The sequence below is a fragment of the Dermochelys coriacea genome, chromosome 6 (assembly GCF_009764565.3).
Source record: "Dermochelys coriacea isolate rDerCor1 chromosome 6, rDerCor1.pri.v4, whole genome shotgun sequence".
Lineage (NCBI taxonomy): Eukaryota > Metazoa > Chordata > Testudines > Dermochelyidae > Dermochelys > Dermochelys coriacea.
This window is the reverse complement of record NC_050073.1, coordinates 32025523-32051903: the sequence shown is the minus strand read 5'-3', so window position 1 is coordinate 32051903 and position 26381 is coordinate 32025523. Positions and strand designations below refer to the sequence as shown.

The window sequence follows — 26381 nt, the reverse complement described above, 5'->3', positions numbered from 1 at the left end:
GAGGGCAAGAATTCCTTAAGACTTTGCGGCCTGACTTTTTCTTCCAGTTCTGCGGGCTTGCTGCTCATCATGCCCCTGAGATCTGACCTAATGAGCAACATAACGACCAAGCCTATGGCTGCCAGGGGATAGCTGAGGGATGGCTTTCTGTACTACTGCCCTCAGGCAATATGCAAAATAGCATGTGTCGGGCTGGGCAGTATCATGTTCAAACAGTGTTACCCTTTTATAGTTTAAGCTCAGCTTGTTTTGATATGTAGAAAGTTATCAGAAACCAGTTCATTGGATTAGGCAGCATGTTGGCAGTTAGGTTCAATGGCCTCTGGATGGTTATTAGCGGAATAACCCGTATGCATTCAGCAGTTTTGAATGGTAAAGGGCATGTCACTGTGAAATGCTTCAGGACTCTATTCTACACTGCAATTGCTTACGTCAGTGATCTGCGGACCTCTGGGTGTCCACAGACTGCACCTAAGATTTCCAAAGGGCTCTGCACCTCCATTTGAAATTTTTTTAGGGGTCTGCAAATGAAAAAAAGGTTGCAAATTGCTGGCCTACCTTATGGCTTGTATTAATATTGATATTAAAGTGAGTGACATAAACTAAGAAATAAATGAACATAGCTCAGGCAAAAGAAAAACAAAATTACAATTACTGAGGGCCAATAGGGTATTGCCCTGTTTTTTAAAAAGACATTATTTCTTTCTAAACGTGGGCCCCTGGAATGTGACTTCTGCCATTCTTTGCATGCTGTATGAAGCTCAGCTGGGTTATTTGTCATTCTTGGTCTGACATATGAGGTCAGTCTTTGTTAAGTGAGGTGGCAATCATTTGTCTCCCTAAATAGACATGCACAATAAGAATGAACACTATGAGGGCGGGTAATGCCTAACAAGAGGAGATGTCTGGTCAGGCTCTGCAAAACTGTGTGAAAACATTATGACTTTGATCAGTTATGCTAACTCAAGGTCACCACTTCCGGCTGTGCAGGACCTTAATGACCTCTGAATACTGCAAAGACTTTGTGTAAATAATGTGCGTAATGGAAAGGAGAAAGCTTTTCTTAGTAGTGGGGGGCGGGGAGTGAACTCCCTCTTGTTGGCTGTGAGAGCTCTGGGTTGACCTGGAGAAATGGTGTGCTTGATGCTAATTTCATTTTAAGGTACATTTAAGAAGGGGATGTTATTTACCGCAAATAGGTAGAGTGAGTAAATAAGGGAAAACACCCACTTATTAGAGCAAATTCCTGAGCTTGGCTCATTAGCATGACTCCTGGTGATATTGCTTGTATGAAATACAGCTTACAGCTTATTAAATCTGTTAAATCTCACAGAAAAGATACAATTATAGATTTAGAAACTGATGGCAAAATTAGAAAGCAGTTAAAAGATCTTGTTGTTGCCAGAGTGACCATGATACGCTATTTCTTCTCCTCTACTCACTTTAAAAGTGACTTGCAAAAGGAAGAAAAATGGGTCTTCCTTTTATTCCCCTTCATTTTGTGTGTGCTTACATATTTTCTGATTGTGTTTTATATTGGAAATGCCAGAAACCCTTTTCTTCCCTGTTCTTGTTGGGAGGACTCTTGGAGGACTAGAAAACTGAGCGGGCCATGTCTTGATCTTCAGTTGACAGAAGTGGGCTGTTTGAATCTTCCACAAAGAGTGCTTTTCTCCTAACTGTTTGTCACTGTCTGTTGTGTTAACTACAACAAAAGGCCTTACTCTAGGGTGCTGCTGACCTGTACACAGCACAGGCCAGGTGTGTACATGTACAAAGTTGGATTAAATGTCACCTTTGCACTCACTGATCTTAGTGCTGGCACAGGAAAGGGCTGGTTTCCCCTGTGCATTGAGTTAGAACTGGCCTCAGGCGGCTCTAACCTACACTTCAATGTACCAAACCTGCAGTGGAGGATTGGTGTGGTGCAAGTAGGAATCCTGGCCACAACCCTTTGCTTTGCTGCGCCAGCCCCAGGAATGCTGACTGGCAAAAGAGCTGCCATTCTGTCTCTCCCCGATGAGAGGTTCACCCTTGCAGTGGGATGACCCTCCTTGCAATAGTTATGACAGCGGTATGGCCAGGTTCCACAAGTGGTGCAGCGAAGGATTTGAAACAGTAGGACCTATAAACTCCTTGGGACAGGGAAAGTCTTTTTGTTCCGTTAGTACAGCACGTAGCACAATGAGCCTTGACTTATGACTGGGGACCCCTCGGCACTACCCTTATACAAATAATTGTATTATGACTAAGACTATATATATAATAGTTAGTCGTAACGTGCCCATTACTTGGCACCTGAACACATTTTCTAGCTTTCTTCAGATACAGAAGGCTGATATCATAAGGCTTTCATTGTTTGCCTCTCTCTCTCTCTCTCTCTCTCTCTGGATAATTGAGTTTAATATTTCTGACTGCACATCACATTTCTCTTTTTGAGTTTCCTTTGTGCTAGATTGTGAGAGAGTGCATGGGATGGAACATCAGATGGCCTACACCTGCTCTGAAGGGGAGGCTAAAAATGGTTTGGAGCTGTTTTTTCTGACATTTGATGCATGTGTCCCCAGTAGCTAGCAGGCTGGGAATGGGAGCCAGCAACCCAACGACAACTTGTTACTGATAAAAACTGAAGATGCTTGAACACAAATCAAACATCTCTGCAGTGCGATTCATTATTTTCAGCAGGTTAACTGAAAATGACACGCCTGGGTTTTCAACTTTTGAGTTACCATTCTTAGCTTGGACTTATAACCTTGTGTCTCTCTTGCAGTAAGTTATATGCACCAGTGACGAGTTAGAATGATATTGGCACAGCTGCCAGGGGTCAGAGAGGAAAGAAAAGACATTTTGTTTGACCTTTTAGCTCTCATCTTGAATACCATTTCTCTAAATCTAATCACCACGTACATGAAAGTTTCCTGTTTCCAGAGTGGCTGCTGTGATCTGTTTAAATGTAAGCAGAGGACTAAGACTTTTAATCCCTTTGACTTGATTTATGTGTCAAAGCTGCAGAGAGGCTGACAATCTTGCCTGTTTTCATTAAGTCAAAAGCTGTAGAAGAAGATATTGCTGTAATTATTGCGAGCATTATTTGATAGACTATAAAACAGTATTTTATCTCATCTTCTAGAAAGATAGACTGTTTCCCATCTTTCATTTCCTTACCTGTCTCTCCATTTTTGGTGGTACATTTTCCTTCCTCCAAAGAATGCTTGACCAGCTTCCTGAGTTGATGAGTTCCAATAGTCCAGTTTAGTTTCTTGTTAAATACATTTACCTCCGAGACCTTAGATGGAGAGGGAACTGAATGAATCTCAGTGCTTGAAGTGGGTTCTCTTTAGTTTTGTGGCCCATCCTAGTGTTTTACTTGCAATTCTTTGACTGAAACAAGAAGGCTGGCTTTGGGCTTGTGTATGCAGGGACACTCCAAAATTAATCCAAATTACCTAAAGATGTGAACTTCAAGTGGATTAGTTAAACTTCAATAGACCCCTGGGTGGGCACTCTCATATTTAGAATTCAAGTGGCCTTAACTTAGTTTAGTTTAATTCACTTGGGAAAGCGAATTAAACTAAGGCTCTGTCTGCACTTGGAGATAGCACATGGGTGATTCATGTGGCTCTGCCTAGGTCTTAAGAAATGAGAGAAATGAGAGAATGGTGCAGGCTGGCAATTCCTCTCCAGGGCATGTCTCTGTGTGTGTGTGTGTCTGTCTGTCTGTCTCTCTCTCTCTCTCTCTCTTTTTTGTAAATTAACTTTTTATGGAAGTGGTTGGGGTCACAGAACCAGTTCATTTGAAGTGATGCTGTCAGATTGATTAGACCCTAATTTATGTTTTGTTTAATAAAGAGAAAATTTCTTCCTTTTTAAAGCTCTAAGGTGCCGTTAATAGGGCCACTGGAAACACTGGTTGAATTTCCACATCTTACCACAGTCTTAAGTTCTCTCCGCACATTTATTATTTGCAAAGTGTTCTGCTGCGTTGGTCTTTGATTTATTTTTTTTGAAGGCAAGGCCAAGATTTTCCAAAACAGATTGCCTACTGTTCGTCTCCTAAATACATATTTAGGCGTCTAAATAAGTGGCCTGACTTTCAGAAAGACAACTTCCATTGACCTCCATTTGAGATCTAGCATCTCTTGATGCTGCAATTAAGACAATGTTTTAGTTAATGAATGATACATATGATGCTTTTATCTCCTCCTTACTTAGGGTGACCAGATGTCTCGATTTTATAGGGACAGTCTCAATTTTTGGGTCTTTTTCTTATATAGGCTCCTATTATCCCCCACCCCCATCCTGATTTTTCACACTTTTCTGTCTGGTCACCCTATCCTTACTCAAACCTCTTTTAGACAAGCTGAATATATCTGCTTCTTTTCATGCACCAACTCAAACCCTGTAATCATTTTGTTACGTTTCTTTGTATTCCTCACCAACATATGGACATTTGTCTAGTATTGAGGTGCCCAGGTCTGAGCACAGAATTCCAGGCATGGTCTCACCAGTAATGGACTTTTCTTATTTTCCCCCCCTGCAAATCTTAGATGACTGACTCCTCTGGCCCTGCAAAATTGTATTAAAGCTCTTTTAGAAAGCTTGGCTTACACTGTAAAACAGCAGGACATGAGTATGAGTGGATGCATTGTAATCATTATCACTTAGTACTGTGTGATCTGTCTAGCCCACATATGGTACAGTCTTAACAGTTTTATGGTGATTCCTAAATGATACTCATTCTGTTTTTATTTAAAAAATGGTGTCAAAGTGCTAATGCTTTTCTTTGCTTCTGTCCTTCTCTTCTTTGTTTTCTTAAACATCTGTTGCTTACATATGCTCATATTCAGCATGGCACATAAGTACATGCCTAACTTTAAGCTTCCTGAAGCCAATGTGGTTTCTTACATGCTTAAAGTTAGATATATTCTTAAGTACTTTGCTGCACTGGAACCCCTATCAACAGCACAGTACAGGAAAGGTGTCTGTCAATGCTGTGATGGAGGAAAAGGTCAAAGGACACAACCTGATTTCACTCCTGTTAAAGGGACATTGCTTAGGTAGTGGTGGTTCTTTAAAATGAACCTCCATTAATTGCTGTCTGTACGATGAAATGTACTTTGAGGGTTCTACCTATAGATAGATAGAAATTCTGGCATTATGTATTCTCATGCAACACCACTAAAATTAACATGGTTGCACAGCAAATGGTGGCAGAATTTGTCCCTTTGTGTTCAATTCAGAATTGATATATGTGCAACTCAGCTGATCTAAATGGAGTTTTCAACTTCTTAAACAAGATCAGAATTTGGTCGATGGTGCTTGTAGCGTTTACTTTTGTAACTGACATAGAAACTGGTCTATTTAGTAAATCTCATGGAATTCAGATATTTTGGTTTAAGTCAAGTACCACTACAAGAGTTAAATCCTTCTCTCATTTGCATCATCACACACACGCTGAGTAGAATCCTTAAGGCAAATACCATCAAATGGGCATCTCTCAAGGTACATTGAATTTTAAGGAGTAATAACCTTGGCTATCTCCCCTTAAATGGAATGACATCAGGCTGTGACTCATTCCATTAATGTGAAGTGAGCTTGGGTGCATGCAGGGAGGAAACAATAAAAATGGAAGCGATCAATTGATTTTTCTATCTTGAAAGCAATTTGGATGATAAAAACACCAAAGGCTTTAGTAGATTTTTATTGACATTAATTGTTAGTTCACAAAACACAACACATGGAAGGACCAATAATACAGTCTAAGCTCTCTATGGATAGCAATATCCAACTGTCCAGCCCACATTTATGACTATGGTATTTGAGCACCTTCCAAAATTAAATAGTAAACATTAGTTAGTGTCCTCATTTATACTAATGAATATTTATAGGATTTACAGATTAAAAATGTGCATTGGTGTTTTATGTCATTAGGCACCAAATATTAAAATAACTCCTGAAGTTACCAGGACCACTGTCCTAGAAGAAGCCATGAGGTTTCTATTATATACGCTGTCTTTTGTGATTTATTTTAGGCACTGATTGATAAGGAACCCTGCTAATCCTTTTTGCTGTTGATCAGAGTGGGGGTGAGATTTCAATGGGAGCAGAGTTTAGTCAATGGTGAGTGCTTTTTCGATGAGCAAACTACATAAAACCAGAAGCTGTGTTTCTATGCTTGGCAGACCATAGCTGAAGTCTGTTTTTTGTCTTCACTGTGTATTGAACTCATTATTATTATTATTATTATTATTTATTATTAATCGGAGCTACTTTGTGTAGGCACATCGAAGGGAAAAAGAGAGCCCGTTTAAATGTTCCCCAGACTCACTAGCATTTTGGATATGGGAAGCAAAAGGCATCTCTGTCATCAGATGTTCGGCTGCGTGTGTTCCCTCTGTGTGCTGTCCCAGCTCTGCACAGATAGCTGGTACAGCAGACCTTGAGCAAACAGCCCAATGACTACAAGATTCGTTAAGATACAGAGGCACCTGGCCATGTTAATTGCCGATGAATCACGGTCCTAGTATCCCATAGACTCTACAGGACCACTAACACATGTATGCCTGTAACAGTGGACCAGTTCAGTGCATGGTGGGACTTTCCAGTCCCCACTAGGCCAGAAAAGACACCCCCTCTGAGATACCTCTTTATACACCCATACAAACAAACCCCCTCTAACGTGTCTAGGTGCCACCCATTACCTTGTATATGTTCGATCAAAACATCTCTATCCATCATGCTGTCATCCTGGTCTTATCTTTAAAATGTGTCAGCATGTTCCTGTTATCTTTGGGGAATGTGTTGGTATTAAGGTGTTTTGGTAACATGTGTGTTGTGCCTAGCACTTCTTAGAAATGTGTGTTTTTGCACTATCAGCCCTGTTCTTGCCAATTTCTGTGAGCAGGCCCTGCCTCTAGCTTACAGCCTGACTTGGCTTTATATCAGCAAAGCTTTGACCGTTACTTTAGCCCAGGCCTCTGATACAGGGCATATGTTTCAGGCGATCTTCCTACTACATCTGTTAGCCCATCCATATAACATCCCAAATTCGTACGTGGCTGCTGAGAAGAATCTCACTTTATTTTTGAGACCCCTGTTACATGTGATTGATTGCTATGCAAGTTCCCCAGACGCTATCTATAGAAAAGGAAAATCTATCAAGAAGTTTCAGGGAGCTCATTTCCTTCCACAGCACAGAGGAACTTCGGGTAAAATCAACATTTAAAGGGCAATCTTGCATTTTAAGGGGCAGGTGTCAGGTGTAATTTGTATCTGCAGTTAAATTTGTAAACACAGCATTTAGGAAACTTCAGGAATTTGGAGAAGATCTCGCTGTCACTATTTGTCTGACAACAAAACGAGAGAAGTATGCCAGTGGAAAAATATTATGAATTAGTGAGAGTGTTTGTTTCTTCATTGGGTATCATTTAAAAAAAATAACACTTTTTAAATAACATTAGAGAAGGTTCAGAGAAGGGCAACTAAAATGATTAGGGGTTTGGAATGGGTCCCATATGAGGAGAGATTAAAGAGGCCAGAACTTTTCAGCTTGGAAAAGAGGAGACTGAGGGGCGATATGATAGAAGTATGTAAAATCATGAGTGATGTGGAGAAAGTGAATAAGGAAAAGTTATTTACTTGTTGCCATAATATAAGAACTAGGATCACCAAATGAAATTAATGGGCAGCAGGTTTAAAACAAATAAAAGGAAATTCTTCTTCACTCAGCGCACAGTCAACCTGTGGAACTCCTTGCCTGAGGAGGTTGTGAAGGCTAGGACTATAACAGGGTTTAAAAGAGAACTGGATAATTCATGGAGGTTAAGTCCATTAATGGCTATTAGCCAGGATGGGTAAGGAATGGTGTCCCTAGCCTCTGTTTGTCAGAGGGTGGAGATGGATGGCAAGAGAGAGTTCACTTGATCATTTTCTGTTAGGTTCTCTCCCTCTGGAGCACCTGGCATTGGCCACTGTCGGTAGACAGAATACTGGGCTGGATGGACCCTTGGTCTGACCCATTATGGGCGTTCTTATGTTCTTATGTTTTTCACCCCGTAATGTTACTTTACTTTGAATCCCTTATATTTAGAGTGGGAAGTATGGCAATTACAGTGGTATGTTATGTATTATGTAGGGAGTAACTATCGCTTCCTCTCATGGGCTGTGTGAGGGGTGTTTGTGTGTGTGTGTGTGGCAGGGGAGAGGAGGTGGATGTACATAGGTCCAGTCTCACAATAAAACTGTGCTTGTGAGATTTCCAGCCCAGTTTGGCACGCTCAGGAGGTAAGGATAGATCAGGTAGCCTCCTGGGTGTATGAACTGGACCAAACTGAACCAAGAGTTGACTCAATACAATATTAAGGCATCTCTGCTATGTGCAGTTTTGCAAACTTTAACAACCAGGAATTATATCCAACTTTTAGGAACCGATGCTGTTGCAGCACTATTCCAGCGGTGACTCTAAAGCAAATACTAATGTCTTTGCTGATGTGTCTTAAGAAGCTTTAGTTCCTTCTCACAGGCAGGGAAAGGCATCATTTATGAGCTATAGTGGCAGGAGTCAAGATTAACAATTGACTTATAGAAAGCTCCTCTGATAACAAAGAGACTCAGCAACTGGTTTCTGAAATCTTTTTGAACTGGGAGATAGTAGTTTGTTTTTTCTTTGTAGTTGTGTCTATGCCACTGAGCAAAAATCCAGAACAAAGAGGCTACTTGATTCTCATTAGCATGCCATGGAACGGGAGAAGAATATAGTGGATAAGACTGTCAGTAGCTACTACATTGTTCCTTTTCTACTTTGATTACTTCTGTCTGATCCTTCTCCCATTGAGGATCAATCCTTATTCATTGTTGTGTTACTATTGTATACCATTCTTATCAGGGACGTTTGTAAAACATACTTTATGCTGTACGCTTTAGACACACACAATGAAAAATGCAGGAAATCTTTTTCTGGGTATGTTGTATTTTATATATAATCCTTTTTTGTAGAGCAAAGACATAGTTACAGGAAAATTTTATCCAAGATCATCAGAATAATGAGGAGGAGTTGTGACACTGCCAAACACAGAAATAGGCTTTGGAAGATGTAACCATTTATGGTTAGAGAGTTGCAAGCAGTTTGTGTCACTCTACCCTAGGTATTTTTCACTTACAATAAAAAATGAACATAATGAACAAAGATGACTTATGTGATGTTTTCTGCAAGAGCACCTTAAGGGCAGAATCATTTGTGGTAGTGACGCAGGTCTGTGGTTGCCTTCAGTCTTGTATGAACAATTTTGTACCCTCAGACTTGGGGGATCACTGATAGTCCCATGTTCCATACTCAATTAAGCCTTTTCATCTGTAAATGTTTTAACTGCTGCAGCAGTCTGCAATGATCACTTCTAACACTGTAATGACAATGAAGAGCTGCATTTGGCCTTTGAAATATGGAGAAGAAAGAATGAATTTGTAGGTTTTTCAGTAACTCTGGACTGGGTAACTTGTTCTAAACTTCAGCTCTTTCCTTGCAGGACTCAGATATCTTTTTCTAGAATATCTACAATGTATGCACACTCTAGCAGAATTAGTAAAGCACTATAAAGTGGTAACTTCATGTTTTAAATAACCTCTTCACTCCCGTGTTAAACAGAAAGCACACATGCAACACTTCAGCTGAAAGTCACAATACGCAGGCATGGTCTAAGAACAGGCCTAATAACCTCCTGACTCTTCACCTCTGATACACTGATTTTCTTCTGTGATCTTGGGGAAGTCACAGAACCTGTCTGTGTTAGTCTTCCCATTCATTATTATGTATTTGTATTACCGTAGCACCTAGGAATCTTAGTTATGGACCAGAGCCCCTTTGTGAATTCATAAATAAAGATAATGTAGCTTGTTTACTTAAGACATAGGGAGGAAATATATGGTGTGGGTTATGCTGAGAAAAGTGACTTTATAAAAATGGCATTATGGCGTTCCCTATATCTTGTGCTCAGTGACTTCCAGATCAAATATGTCTAGTTTAGAAGGACAAACATAGATTTTATTGTAATGGTCAGTGCAGCAGACTTCCAGGGATCTGTCAGTCTGGGTTCTTTCTGGCTTACACATCACCTATAGTAAATACACTATAATCAGAATTTAGTTAACAGTTTTGATGATGCCTCAGCCAGAATAGAAAGCAGTTCAGCTCCCTCTCCAATGCTTGCATTGGTTTTGAATTGCTAGCAGGAGTAAAAGGTGATGAGTCTGAATAGACACAGAACAAGTCTGTTGAATTAAGAGGGTATCACTTCCACATCATCACCCTTCTAAGTAGAACTACAATATAAGGACGTACTTTGTCCAATTTTGTAATGTGCTGTTTCAGTGTTACGTATATCATAGGCCCCAGTCCTGAAAACACACTTGTTCTGGGAAACTTGACTTTTAGTGAAAAGAAAAGGAGTACTTGTGGCACCTTAGAGACTAACAAATTTATTAGAGCATAAGCTTTTGTGAGCTACAGCTCACTTCATCGGATGCATTTGGTGGAAAAAACAGAGGGGAGATTTTTCCACCAAATGCATCCGATGAAGTGAGCTGTAGCTCACGAAAGCTTATGCTCTAATAAATTCGTTAGTCTCTAAGGTGCCACAAGTACTCCTTTTCTTTTTGCGAATACAGACTAACACGGCTGCTACTCTGAAACTTGTCTTTTAGTGAGAGACTCAAGAATAAGGTGCACATTGGAACAGGGGACTGGGGAACAATATGAATATAAGGATTCTCTATCACTTGCAGCCATTAAGTCAAGACTGGATATCTTTCTAAAAGATCTGCTATAGCTCAAACAGAAGTTATGAACTTGATTTAGAAATTACTGGTGGAGATTCTGGGTGTGTTATGCAGGAGGTCAGACTCATGATCGCTAAATTTATGATTCTGTGGGCTTAAGTTTACATGCATGGGTTGACCTGTTCAGGTCAATTGGGCTACTTGTTCTTAACTGTATGCATACAGTCTACTTGTGTGCCAAGTTGAGGCTCTTGGGTGGATAGAATGAAATAGAACATAACTTTAGGTGTTAATGTTAAAACAGTTTAATAGATTAAAGACATTGCTTTTGCTTTTCTCTTACAATAAGGAGACTAGATGAATTGCTACATGTGGTGAATTTAAAATTTGCTTAGTCACCAGAGTGGTTCTAGAGTTGTTACTCCTTTAGGTCATAATATTCTTTAAAAGCCAATAGTTTATAAAAGAGAAGCCCTTTCAGCACATTTCAGAAAATATGTTTATTGATATGCAAGTCATTGCATCCAGCTGCACATTTATGTTTTTTCTTTATTGAGCAAAATTAAGCTGGGCTGGAAAGGATGTTAATTATTCTGTGATAGTATTATTGTCAGGGATCTGAGAATTCGAAAATGAATGTTCATCCAGTCAGAGCAGCAGCAGCTGTTGACAGCACATCTGAAGTACGATCTTCCAGATCATTTTACTTAGTAAAATATAGAATGTATCCCTTTTGCGATATATGCAAGAGATGGAACTTAAAGTAAAAATAAGAATGGAAAATAGAGGCAGCATTGTCTAGAGATGAGAGTGGGGCCAATTCTGCCACTGGTTTACTGAGTGACCTTATAGAAATGCTTTCAACCCACCCCCCGCAAATTTCTCCATCTGTAAAATTTGGATAGTCAGATGACTGCTATTTGAGAAATCAGCTTCCCATAAGATGCATAGGTAGAGGCAACAGAAGTAGATCATCAAGCTGTAAGTCACACAGTTAAGCAGCTTAGCCATTCTTATTTCTAGGCTGCCTCTGCTTTTCAAGACTTTCTTTGATTTCAAAGAGCATTGAATCAGACTCTTGGTGTCTGGAAACTAAATGAAACCAAGGCTTTCTTTGGCATCCTGCTGCACACTTCTCAATTCATCACCCAGGTTTATTTGAAACCATCATGATTTCTGCTTTTAGGCCAGGTATGTAATATCATACTTAAAGTCCACTGTGTTAACTTTCAGAATAGCAGCCATGTTAGTCTGTATTCGCAAAAAGAAAAGGAGTACTTGTGGCACCTTAGAGACTAACAAATTTATTTGAGCATAAGCTTTTGTGAGCTACAGCTGATGAAGTGAGCTGTAGCTCACGAAAGCTTATGCTTATGCTTGTTTGTCTCTAAGGTGCCACAAGTACTCCTTTTCTTTTTGTGTTAACTTTGTTGCAGCGTTTTCTCCCATACACCTCCTGCGCTCCTCCATTGGAGCATCTCTGGATAAGTGATGTCAATTCAATTCTGCTTCTCTCCAACTACACAACTGTGCTCTTTGTGCTGATGTTTCTTCCCGTACAGAGCATGTATTGATCTGTGGAGATTCGTTACATACGCTGCACATGGTCAAATTGGTCTTTGGTCAAAGCACATTTGGCAGCCAGAAACTTCATGAAGTGTGTGTAATGGCTTGCTAGTGACCATAAACTGTGCTGCCTGTCCTTTCTGACACACGCACCCTCCGAACTTCTGCTGGTTTCCGTTTACATCTCCATCCGACAAAGGAAATGGAACGGTGTGCTTGGGTACTCCAGATCAGTCTGCCACCTTGGCTGCACAGAAAGGCAATCAATATGCAACAAGCCATGGAGCAGATTCTTTTCAGGGATTACTAGATTGTCTTGTATCCATTTAAGATGCTTTTTTGAGGAGTTCCTATAAATGATTGATTTTTAGACAAAATACAACCTTAGCCTCTACCCAAGGTTGTACAGAATCTCAGTCTGTTTTGTATTCTAATTCAGTTCTCTCTCTGCAGAACAGAGGAAAGTAGCACTCTCTCTATAACTGTCTTCTTCTTACTCCATTGCAGAGGGCTTGAGAAATGATGGCTGGGGAGATGGAATGTAACACTATACAGAATGGCAAGTTTTAGCTCTTCGTTTTTTCACAAAGACACCAGTCAAGCCACAGCACTAGAGTATGTTCAGGAACTGCTGGCTTAATTTTATAACACAGACCTTCCACTTGTCATTGGTAATAATAACTACATCAAAAAAGTAGAGCATTAAATATCGAGAAATAACTAGCCCAATGACTGTCAGCTGGTGTCCATTAGCTTTGTTCCATTGATATCAAAGTGTTGATGCCAGTGGAGCTATGCCAATTTACATCAGCTGCAGATCTGACTCAGTGACTTTTACCACAACCCATTTATGTAAAATATTTATCAGATTCTCTGGGCACGGAGGTTATATAAACATTAATTTAAGAAAGACATCTAGTGAACTCTAAGTGACTGTAAAGGTTTTGGAAATAATCTCTGTAAACTCTGTACTGTTCCTTCACCTTCAGTAACTCCATTCAGAAATGTGGGGGTTTCTACTCCTCTCCTACTCCTCAAACAACACCATGACTTCATTTTTTTTAATCAGCTCATGCAACTGCTCTGTAATGTCCCTTTTCCTCCAGTTCTCTTTCCTATTCTAAAGCAGTTTGTGTTTATTTCACTGTTCTCCTGTTAAAGGCAGCAAAACAATTTGGAGAGGTGTCACAGGATCCACTTACCACAGCAGTGCCTCTTGCCAGACATCATGGGGATTAGCTCTGCGAGCTGGTGCATCCTCTCCTGGTGGTGTGTCTCCTGTCATCATCTCCACCTACAGACCTGCCTCAGTCCAAGTACCTCTGCATCCTCTTCGTGACTGTGCCCTCTGGCTGTGTCACTATCTGTATTTCCACGCTTCTGGGGTTTCGTATCTGTCAATCGTCCAGCCGCTTCCCCAGTGGTGAGTGGGAGTGGACCTAGGCTCGCTCACTACTCTGGGTCTTGACCGAGGAACCCTGTAGATAGCAGCCTCTTGCTGTGACTCTTTAACATCTCCCCCAATTTTGCTTCAGTTCCTGGGCCACTTCCCCATGGCCGCAGCACCTTTTTCACCCTCTACTCAGAACATTCAGCCAGCCAGGATCTCCCTCTTGCTCCCCAGTCCCTGCCAGCAACTGCTCAGTCCAAGGTACGACTCTTCCTGCAGCCCACTAGGAACACAGTCCTCACTCCTCGGGCTCCCTGTAGCAACTGAGGCCATGTCTACACTACCACTTACGTCGGCAAAATTTTTATCATTCAGGGGTGTGGAAAAGAAACACACTCTTGAGTGAAATAAGTTTCACCAAAATAAGTGGTGGTGTGCAGAATGCTGTGTCAGCTGGAGAGTGTCTCTCGCCGACATAGCTACCGCCTCTTGTGGAGGTGGTTTTATTATGTCGACGAGAGAGCTCTCTCCTGTTGGCATAGAGCAGGTACATGAGCGACCTTACAGTGGCGCAGTTGTATTGGTACACTGGGCTGCTGTAATCTCACTAGTGTAGACCAGGCCTCACTGTCTCTGGCCCTGCCAGTCCTTTTATGTGAGCCCACTGGGCCTTGATTGGCTGCTCTGTGCAGCCTCCCTCCAATTGACTGATTCCTGTGCACCAACCCTAGGTTGCTTGGAGGACTCACCTCCACTTCTCCTTTCTGGAACAGGGTGTGACAGGCCTATGAGGCTTCTATTAACCCCCTCCTTTCTGGTGTGGGGGCTAACACCCTATCACACGAGGCCCTTGACCAAGGCTTAAATACATGCCAGACAACATTCAAATAAATATTCCCTTGTACCTAGACTTTCCCTCCCAAAAACTCAGTGTGCTCTTTGTTCCTACACCTGTTTTTTGGAGGCTCAGAAATGAATGTTATGCCACTCACCCATAGCTTAAAAGAAAAAGGCATCACAAAAAAGCTGACATGGTTCTTGAGATGCTTTCTGGCTGGGGATAGTTTCTGTTCTTTATAAAAATCTTGGCCTCCATCACCTCAGTCAAATAGAGCCCTTACAACTGATACTATATGGAGTCTCATAAGCTTGTCTGTATTCCCCAGAAAGATACCATCCCCATCCCCAAAGAAAAGCAGAATCAAGTCCACTGTTTCTCCTCAGTTGGATAAAGGGGTAATTAAATCCGTGACCAGTTCAATGAGATGTCAAAGTGTTTATTCAATTTACTCCACAGACTTCAAGAATTCAAGTGGAATTGACCTATCCTGGATTCAAACCATCTAAGTCCATTTGAAACCAAGATGCATTTAAAAAAGGATAAAATCTTCCAATTCAAGTTTCTGGATGCCATTGACACTATGTGTTTCCTTCAGTGATTGTGCCTCTTGCAGCTGTGTGGCTTTCTCTTCCGTTCAGGCACATTATCCTGAGGGCTCACAGCAATAGTGGTGGAAGTCACAGCAGCTCTGTGGAGAGAAAGCATTGCCATTACACCCACCTTCCCTTACCACAACCTCCTTCAGGCTCCCCAGCTTTCCTTAGCACTGATCATAGAGGATTCCAGGATGCATTTTTGTATCTTAGGGTTTTTATCTTTGTAATTGCATATTTAATTGCTGCCAAAAATGCCTAAAATCAGGGACTGGCACTTTTATTTACACACACACACACACACACACACACACACACACACACAAATCAGTTGTCAGCTTCAGGGAAAATCGCCAAAGTAGTTCCTGCTCCAGGGCTGTAACTATCCTGAGAGCCTCACAAAGTGACCCACTTCCTTAGCGTCTCATTATTTTGGAACAAAGGTGAAAAAATGTAACCCAAGCAGAGAGTAATCCCATAAACTGGTTTATGAATAACCTGTCTTCATTGCACCCGTGCACTTATCCATGTCCGCTCTCACTTCCTGTATCATCTTGTTAGGTTTTCCCCTCAGATTTACTCCCTTCTCCCCCATACTGCAAACACCTTCCCTGGTTATGAGAACTATTGTTTCAATGGTACAACTATGGGCATAGCCCCGTCCTGCATTCCTTGCAACACCCATACCTCCCAGTGCCAGGTCAGCAGGAGTTTTGGGTGTGTGAGAAATGCAGAATCAGGCACTGATCATGCATGGTACTGTCTTCATCTCCAGTGCTTTAGAGAACTGGGCTCTTAAGTCCCCAAACCAATCTGAGTTTGGCCAAATCTTTTTCAGAGAATCCTGGATCAGACCCTTTCAGAAAAACATGACTCTGATTAGTGCTTGTCTTGTTTAAATGTTAAGCATTTTGGAAGAGCAGTACACAGCACTCATTGCTTTAGTGTCAGTGTTAATATATTTTTATTGAAGTGGTATGGAAATCCCCATGAACACATACTTTAGGCAAGATTTCCAGGATAGTTACTGGAAAGTACAGCAGTTGTCCTCGGGAAACGTACTCTTTTCTGCTCTTCCACCCCCATTCTTGCTATCTCATTGAGTGCTTGCGAAGCAGTCCTTCTCTCTCAGAAGACAGAGTCAGGGTGTGTCATCTTATTCACAGCCAGAGTTGACGACAGGAAGTGAGGTACTTCATATCTTTTTCTCTTGTCTCTGATTTTTCAGGAATGTCCTTGACTTTGCTAGCAAATCTGCTTCTAAATCAAGTCTACCAGTCTAGACTGATGAATTACCCACCACCGTGTGTGAGACAAGCAGCAAGAACAAAGGCAAGAGCCAACTTTGAATATATTTTTTGGCACCACTACATTACTGAACACTGACTTCTCTTTCTTACCACTGAGGAGTAGATTCTGATCTCAGTTACACTGGTGGAAAATCTGGAGTAATTCAAGTAACATCAACAGTTACTTTGGATAAATACTAGTGTTAGAGAGCCAGATTGTAATGTGATATGATGTATGGGCACATTACATCTTTATTCTGAATCCCAGTCCCCTTCTATGACAGGAGTAATGAAGCATGGAAGTGCTTGTGAGATGGTGGATTTAAAAGCAGTTGCTGTTCCATTTTCCCACCTTTTTGTTTTTGTTTTCCCAAACTTGGATTTTTGTGACCTCTCAGTAGGCTTTGAAAGGAAAGTTCTCAAGAAATAGTTCTCCTAGTTCTGTTCTGGCGGGTTAATATTTTCAGATACCTTTCATGATAACAGCGGGTTAATGTGTAAGACTCATGATCAGATTGAACGTGTTCCAGTCAGTTTCAGATCCATCCTCACCTTGTCACACAGACATTAGTCTGAAGACATGAACTAGTTGGTACAGCAGGGGGAACTTGGAGGGAAGACAAAGATTCAGATCTCAATCATGAAAAGTAAAGCCAGTTTGGAGAATCTCAGCTTTCTCTTTGGAAAAGCAAATTTACAGCTCTTTTCTTTGCAGAGATAGCTGTGAAAATGTAAACAAATGGAAACCCATTACCTATTTAACGTGACTTGTTCTGTCTACACTAGGTGCAAAGTCCTGTTTAAAACTGCAAGTTAAAAAGTGTTAGACAACCTATTAAAAATGACTATTTGCAACCTGTGTACACCAGTAAACCCAATTACTTTGTGCTAAGGATAAAGCAATCCAAAGGCATTATTAAGATTCCTGATCTTGAAACTGTACCGAGACTAAAAAACCTATGAGGTACAGAATTCCCACTTCTGCAACATACAGAATTACTTCACTATATTTATTTTTCAGAAGACAGTAAAATAAAGTGAAAGGCCATCAAAGGAAAGGGCTCGTGTTTATTTTGACTAGCAACATGCACTTAGCCAGGCTTGACTTCAGTTTGCCTAATGCGGCATGCTGTGAACCCCACTTTCTGTCCTGGTCTGACACTTCCACACTTGCCTCCTTGAAAAATCCCTTCCTATAACAGGCATTTTCAAACTTATAAACCCCAGCTGGGCGCATGCTGCCACCCTTAACTTACTGAAAAAGGAGAGAGTCAAATAGGACTTACAAGCCCCATGGGAGAGCTAACAACTTTACCGTTCATTCTAACTGGCTTTGGTTGTCCCTTTCTTCCCCACAGCTTTGTTCGTGTACTGTCTACTTAGGGCCAAATTGTGGCCTGATGTGCATACCTATGCAAGGGAGTAAAAGGGTGTAATGCTCCCTCCCTCGTTTGGGTAGCAACAGGAAGAGGGGAGGAACCTCTGTGTAAATACACTGGCGAGCTGGGGGAAGTGTGTATCATCGCGCTAGATCTGGTTCAGGGTGTTTCCCCCTGAGAGCAAGGGTGAATCTGAATCCCAGTCCTGACTTGGGGCTTATGGTAAAGTAACAGCTTAGGTTATAAAGTCTTTGGAAGAGGATCCCTGTTCCCATCTCTGTCTGAGGCACTCAGCACATGGTGACACTGTACAATGTTAAACCAGTTCATCCCTACCACACAGGATGGGCTTGAGACTATCACTCAGTGCAGCGCTTCATCTTATTGGAGGACAACCCCCTTGCAAGTCCTGCTGCCTCCTGCACAAAATCTTCCAGAACTTCATCAATGCTTCTGCCAGGGAGGCAGCCATGCCCATGGTTTACACACTGGAAACACAGCTCAAAAACGTGTGCTGTTGTGAAATGGCTCAGACACATTATTTGTATAAGCCTCAGATGAGCAGTTCAGAGCTACAATGGATACCGTACACTTCCAGGGGGCACCGAAGGTTGAAGAGCAGGGATACTGGTACAGTTTAAAAAAAATAATAAAAAATTAAAGCTGTTTTACCCTATGAATAAGTGCAATTTTGGAGTCATTTTAGCATGTCAGAGACCCAGTTGACTATTGACAGCCCTTCAGTATACTCCCTTTTGGTTCTCAAAGAAGAAATCTGCTCTATTCTTTACATAGTGAATAACTATTGATATGACTGCTGCTGCCTTTTCTGCTGCTGGAGTCCCATTCCTAGAGAACCGATGAACACTGAATTGCTCAAGATCTGCCATCCATTGGTACACATACACAGTGACTGAACAAATTATCTAGCTCCAGCTGGGAATGAGTCTTTTCGCACTTGTCATTTGCCATATTTATCAGAGATGCACAAGAGAGGATGTGAGGTGGTTCTCCCCACTGTCACCCTATTGCCTTTACGTTCCTTTGCATTCTGTTTTCATTTCTGATGCAGAATGACTCCCATTAGCGGAGGCAGTAATTCACTGAGTGTAAGATTTACTTACAGTACAGCTGTGCTGCTTTGAGGATACCATCTGCCTTCAGCGGGAAGGAGCCAGCTCCCTGCAGCCAATACACTGCAGGAATAGTTTTTCTTAAGATATCCAACTCTCATGCATAGAGTATGCACACATCATAAAACATGGAGTGAAGTAAACTAGTAAGCTTTTGGAAATCAAGATCTAGATCCACAGGACGGCATTCTAAAATCTGGATAATTGCAGCTAACTGTGGAAGACGCATCAGTTGCAACCATGCTGGGCAGTTTTAATCCCCCTCCTTTGATTAACTACCTAATTCAGCTTTGTAGGGTACAGCCAACAAGTCTATCTGGGCTTAGGTAGAATATCATAATTACTAATCTCTCTCTAAATATATCACACTCTTAATTGCAGCAGGTCTTAATTCATATTTGATGGATATTTTCTTGTATTATTGGTTAACCAAAATGCCATGGGAATGAACATTTTTGTGTGAATTTTAGATCTCTGGCCTTTTGTTTTTCTGCCTATGTCAGATTTGTATTACCGATGCTGTAAAACAAATGTATCACACTGGCAGTGCCCTAGACCTTAGTACAATGTGGGCAAAGTTTTGCTGTTTGTTTACCATTTTCTGGGCAAGGTGAAGCTGATTTAACTGAGAACACCTGCTGATTAATTCAGCAGTTTGCCTTATACTCTGATGCTCACTCAGTAGCAGAGAATTTTCTTATTACAACCCCATAGTCAGTGCCAGTTGGGATCATGCACTATATCTGCTGCAGTGGACATGTTACAAGAGCTACTGATTATTATTTTTGCTTGTTATATAGTAGTATTTAGGGGCCCCAAATGGGCCCAAACCGCTCACAATCCAAGCGATGAGAGAAATGAGAAAAGAGGTATTTAACAAACATCTTACAAAAATAGTTGACTAACAAATGAGAACATAAGCGTTGCTGATGGCTGTGTTAGTGAATGCTTCTCCTGCCAGTGAATATAGTATTTTTAAAAAAAATCTTGAGTGGTCAGACCTGCCCCTCCATAGATAACTCTCTTGACATGTGAAAGCATTATATATATATAATATTCAGTTTTTAAGGTAGTGAAGGTGCAGTGAAAACTCATGCCTGTTACCTGTTCCATTCCTCATCCTCTACTCAAGTCCTGGCATAGTTTACCCAAGATGATCCCTAATTGAGTACCATCAATTACAGTAGAGTTGCTGTGCTGGATATGTTTACAGTAGATTTGTATGAGGAGTAGGAAGCAACAAAAACTCTGCTGAACAAAAAACCTGCTTAATTGCATATACACAAGGGACAAAATATTGTTTTTCATGCACAAAATGATGTGCAGTATCAGCACGTTGGCAGCAGTAGCAAATGAGTTATTTAAAATATACATGCCAGTAATAGAGAATAAACAAAGATGTGACATTTGAGCTTCGGAGCTGCTCTTAGATGGTAAACTAATAAAAAAAATAGCTACAACATGATGCGTTACAGATAAAGCATTAGATCCTAATAAGCAAAGGGAGTACAAAATATCTCACTTGGTGGTTCACATTGCAAACATTTATTGCTGGGCTTATTACTAGGTGTAATTCCATTGAAGTAAAGGATAGTTAGCAATATGCCCAGGAGTTAAAAATGTGTGGAATTGAACCCTTTCTTAGTTTTTGCAGCAGACATATCTTAAAACCAACCTACAGGCCCAATGAGTTTGTTCCTTTTAAGGTGACCCACCAGTAAATGTTGTAAAACCAAAGCCAAGTCTAGACTAGGATTTAATGTGAGGTTAGATTCATTTTTTCAAGCTTGATCTCTTTAACATCTTCTTAAATTGGCCACTTTAGTGTGTTCTAAAGTACAATTGCATTGTCTTTACTAGATTGTTAGGAAGGTTTGAACATTGGGCAGTGGTTCAGATTGAACCAGGGCAGTGGTTCCCAAACTTTAACAGCCTTTGAATCCCTTTCACTAAAATGTCAAGTCTCGCGAACCCCCTCCTAAAACTGAATATTTCCAGGGATTTTCTCCTTTACCTGAGTATAAATTATAAAAGCAGTGATCTTGGAAATATAACATTTGTTTTTATGACATGCTTATTACACACTATTTATTATTATTATTTATCATTACAGTATTTTTATTAGATTATGAACACGGCAACACTCTTCCAAGATCTCACTTTCATAGCTTGCATCACTTTGAATAAGCCTGTGGTAAGACAAGGCTCCTATGTTTCATCAAGGAGTATCAGATGTGAAACAGCATGAAGGTATTTAAGAAGCCAACTCAAAGAGTTCCTCCTACACAAGCATTCAATTCTTGAACAATCCAGGCAAACAACGCACGTTACAGCAAAGCTTAAACTTGTTCTTCTTCATAATAATTTTAAAAACAATACTAGCTGCATATTTAATTTTAAAAACAGCAAAAAATATCCACCTCCCTTTTCATTTCTTATAAGGAGTCTTGAAGTTTAAATCTCCTCAGTGTGATAGATATGCTTGCTTTGATCTGCATAGCTCTTGAAAGTTCAGGGGCTCTGGGCTGCTAGCCCTGTGCTGCCCAGAGTCTGTAGGGACAACTCTGTCCACCATTAGGGAATTTTTTCCCGAGAACCCCCTGTAACATTTTGTGAACCCCCAGGGGTTCACGAGCCCCAGTTTGGGAACCACTGAACTAGGGTAACTCCATCTAACATCACACTTTTTAAAATCTGGGTCTAGGCATGGCCCAAGTGGCTATCTGCCTTTCCTCCACTAGAGACAGACAGGCTCTTCTCTATCCTGATGAACAGATGTCCAGAATACTTCCTGGGATCACTTGATCTCACATCAGCATGAGGGTGCTTGTAATCTCTGAGGTGATTCAAGGATGTTGTTCATGTATATATCTTGACAAATTATGTATTGCTACCACAATAAAAAATGTTTTTTTTTTTTAAGGAATGTTATGATTCTACCCCTGGTCAAACTCCTTATTGCTTTAATGCAGCCTGTGACATTTGACAGTTCATCCCTTTACCTCCTCCGTCTTTGATCCGTGGGAACTATGGGGCTCACCATAATGCTCAGTTTTGAACTGAGCAATCAGCCACTTAGTTCAAGATGAAGCATTGCATTCTGGAATCCATAGTCATTTCAGGCCATACCTCTGTATTAAAGATGATTGTTGCTGGGGCTCCTGACAAGTTGTCAAACAGACTCTGCTGGGTAAGGGTTGGATGCTTCTGTTATATCCATGAATGCTGAAAACAACATTGCATTTAAACAGATGTTTTGTCCCCTCAGGCCAGAAATGAGATCTTGTCATTTTGCAGGTTTCAGAGTAGCAGCCATGTTAGTCTGTATTCGCAAAAAAGAAAAGGAGTACTTGTGGCACCTTAGAGACTAACAAATTTATTTGAGCATAAGCTTTCGTGAGCTACAGCTCACTTCACCGAATGCATCTGATGAAGTGAGCTGTAGCTCACGAAAGCTTATGCTCAAATAAATTTGTTGGTCTCTAAGGTGCCACAAGTACTCCTTTTCTTTTTTTCATTTTGAAGATTCTTCAAGATAAATAGGCAATTTAGAAACAACTAAAATTAAAAACTATTGTGGGGAGAAATAGGAAATCAATAGAAGTTTTAAAAATAGTGGAAATTTCTTATTCAGAGCATGGAGACCAGAAAACATATGCAGCTATTTCGGTCAGTGTGAGCAATGAAGCAACACATCAGTTACCTCTAAAAGGGAGAGGATCAGGCGTTATAAAGTGCTTGTATGGTATTACACTCACTCAGCATGTGTTTTCAGTTAACCCAGGGAGGAGGGCATTGACAGGTGAAGGAAGTAGTTACAGCAAGTTCACAATAGGAAATTATTAGGTTTCCTTGTCTATAATTACTTAGATTTTCTCAGTGGTGATGTTCCTGTATAATACATTCTGAATCTGTTTATTTGGATGGAGTCTGACCTACCTTCACTAAGTAGAATTTTTGGCTTATTAGAAGTGACAGTATATGAATAATCCAGGTTCATTATGATTTTTTTTTTAAATTTAAGAACCTTTTGACATACAAATAGCTCAAATCAAAAGAAAAACAAACTCCACATAGTATGCTCACTTTTTGCCGAGGAGCTCAGTGGCAGGGTTTACCATTGCACGTTGATGCAGTATGTTCAGTGGAGAAAATAATGGAAATAATAAAATACAAACAAATACAACACATCTGTTATGAAGAAGTCAGAAAACTTAAGAAACCTGGAAATCCTGTAATCAATTAATAATTGTGCAAGACAGTTAATTAAAATGTGTAAGTACTTAACTAAATAAAATCTTAATTGAAACGGTCAATAGTGATCCACGGCAGCATTCCAATTTTCTCATTCACACATCATTTCCTCTACAAGTTAGTTAGATAACAAACACTACTTATTCTTGGCTACAAGATATATTTTTTTTTAAAACGTACTTAAGGTGAAGAAATTAGGTGGAAAAAAGATATCAGCTTCTTGGCAAGTGTTGTTCTAAATAAAAGTTCAGCTTCCTGACTGCATATTCTCAGGATTACCTCTTGCATCTAGTGGATTTTATTGCATTATGTACCTTCATTATGAAGAAACCTGAATTATACATAGGATTCCTGCAAAAGGTACTGGGAGAGGCATTGCTGTATCTCACAGGATCACCAATTTATTTGAACAGATAGAATGATTACAAATTAATAACTGGTTAAAAGGATGAATCTCTATAGCTAGTGAGGAAGCTAATCAGTTTATCCAATGTGCGTCAGTCTCCTTACCCAAATTTTTATGTGTACATAGTACATGAGGGTGAGTTTACAGGTGTTACTGGCTGTTACACACCATACTATAATGTGTTCATTCTCTCTACACCTGGTGGCCTAGATTCTCAGTTGGTGTAAATCAGTATATATCCAGCTAATGATCAGGTCCATATATTTTAAAAGCAACAATTCTCTTTAAAGAAATGTTGCTCAAAAAAATCACACTTTCCTGGTGATAGAACACAGTTGCCCTGCAGGCCTTGTCTCCAAGCACACTTGCATTATAAAGATAAGCTATTATAAATGTACATTTTCACATTTTTTCTTTTAAAATCCTCTAAATAATAAATATAGTCTCTTGAATATTAAATGAGTTGCTAAATGAACAGAGAGACCTAGGATGCCCTCTGTATGTTAGACATGCAACTAATTTTCTTATCCCATACAGGGCTGCAGAAAAGTTCAGCTCCTGATCTGGAATCTTTTGCTTGCCTTTGTTCCTGGCTTGCTCTTTGTAGCTAGAGCTCACAAGGAGAAACATCCCCCTCTTGACATTTTCCAGGCTGGTATTCAACAAAGTTCAATATTTCGGGGAGTTTTTAATTAAGTGTTCTTTGTTTTAAAGCAGGATAGTTCTCATGGGATGTATTTTTACTTACTGATTAGCAACAGCCTCGGAACAACTTCACTCATTTTATGCCACAAAAAGGCAGGTGCTACTTCAAAACAATTCCATACTAATAGTACAGACTAAATTCAGTAAATCTCTGGAAATATGTTTTCAGTTCTTTTATTATAGAAAGAAACATTTTGGGAGAAAGACCCACCAAATTATTTTCTTCGTAAGCATTTTCAGAAGAAATATTTTGGAACAAAAAAACATTTGTCTTACTACCTGGGCAACCTTCCTGGAGCAGAAGCAGAGTTTACATGATGTAAACTCTTATATTTCCTTTTGGCTCGACTGTAGAAAGGTGCTGAGAACTCCCTTGGAGGTGTTGAGCTTCTTTAGTTCTCATAGGTGCTCAGCTCTTCCCAGGATCAGCCCTATATTAGGTTCCTTGGAAGAGGCAATAGAGAAATGGCAGGTAACTTAGCTTACTTCAGAATGTTCAGTGTTAGTGGGAAATAGTATCATGCCTTTAACCTATTCCAGCCTGACATTAGAGGGCTGGCAACAACTTGCAGGATATTTGAAGGTTTAAAAGACTCTAAAGCAATTGATGGTTGAGTTTTTATGGGCTCCCTGGAAAGAGCCGCTCTTTGATATTCCATTATGTATTTGTTCATATGTGAGGTAACTATCCAGCCTGTTGCTCAGATCACCTCACTGCATTGTGTTTTTCATATAGTCCTTTTGGCTAACAGAGTTGGATTTTGTCTTGAGTTGCGTATGTGCATTGATGCATTTCTTTGAAAATTTTGCTTGAACAAACCTATGTTGATGCTCTGGCTCTATGCATTGGCATTTATATGATTAATCTGAGTCAGATGACTTTCAAGAGCAAGTACATGACAAAACTACTCAGTAACAAAGAGGCTGTATCAGTGGCTTTTCATCATTGGAAGGCTGTATATCAATTCTGACTTTAGCAGGAAGAGAAAATGGGTAGGAATCTTTCTGACTGGAAGCTGGACAATCTCCCAGATGAAGTATTGGCCTGGATTGCCTTTTTTTTCCCTTGGGGATTTAAGTTTACAGAACAATCCTGTTGGAAGAGCAGTTAAACACTCTGTTTTTTACTTCATTATAACATAATAGGATTACAGAAGCTGGGTTCAAGTATTCTTTCTGAGGAAAAATGTATAGGAGATGAACGCATGTCTGAATCCTCAGATGAGGGAGCAGTGCTTGGTGCAGGTGATGGGGTAGAGGTGGCTGTCTGCCAGTGCTCTCCTTTAAACCAGAGGGTACTGTAGGCTCTTTTTGGACCTTGGTTCAATTTAGGGCTGCTCTATCTTCCTCCAGCTTGTTAAAAGTCCTCTAGGCCATTATGCTAACAGGGACTGCCAGAGTGTAGTATATGGCACTATGTCGGTTCTTGCTCTCTATGCTGGAGGAGGGACAGGAAACAGTGGCTGTTATGCTAATGGGCATTGCAGAAGTACAACACGCTCTGATAATACCTCTGATATGCCCCATAAACTGTGTGTGCGCTTGTGCACATGTGGGAGGGGCAATTGCATCTAATTGTCTTAGATTGTGTGGTAGTTTTATAATATCTGCAAACAAACAATATGATATAGATCAGGGGTGGCCAAACTGTGGCTTGTGAGGCCCCAGCCCCCCAATCTCTGCCTTGAAGTAGGGTGGTGGGGTAGGGGTTTCTATCCAGTGGGGAGGAGGGGGTCTTGGGGCTTCAGCCTGCGGGGCGTACCTGCTGGAGCTCAGCTCTTCAGCAGGAGTGGGGCTAAAGCCCCAAGCCCCAGCTCTCAAACGTCTCAAGATTGTCATATGCGGCTCAGCAAGCTAGTAAGTTTGGCCACCCCAATATAGATCAAAACTGCAAAATCTGTTTCATTTGGGATCTAAAGCAAAGTTGATCCTTGCTGTCGGGGTTGCAAGGCCACCTCACTTAACTTCACTAACTGCCAAAATATTTAAAACTTATCCTGTATGTGGTACACAATCCTACCAACTAAGCAAAATGTGAATGTGCTTACTGTTTAA

The 26381-nt window shown here is 40.6% G+C and overlaps 1 protein-coding gene across 4 annotated transcripts in view; it reads left to right on the top strand.

Moving 5' to 3' along the window:
* Positions 1–26381, top strand: part of GALNT18 (polypeptide N-acetylgalactosaminyltransferase 18) — a 410017-nt gene that overhangs the window by 83235 nt on the left and 300401 nt on the right. The gene's annotated exons all lie outside the window — the stretch shown is intronic.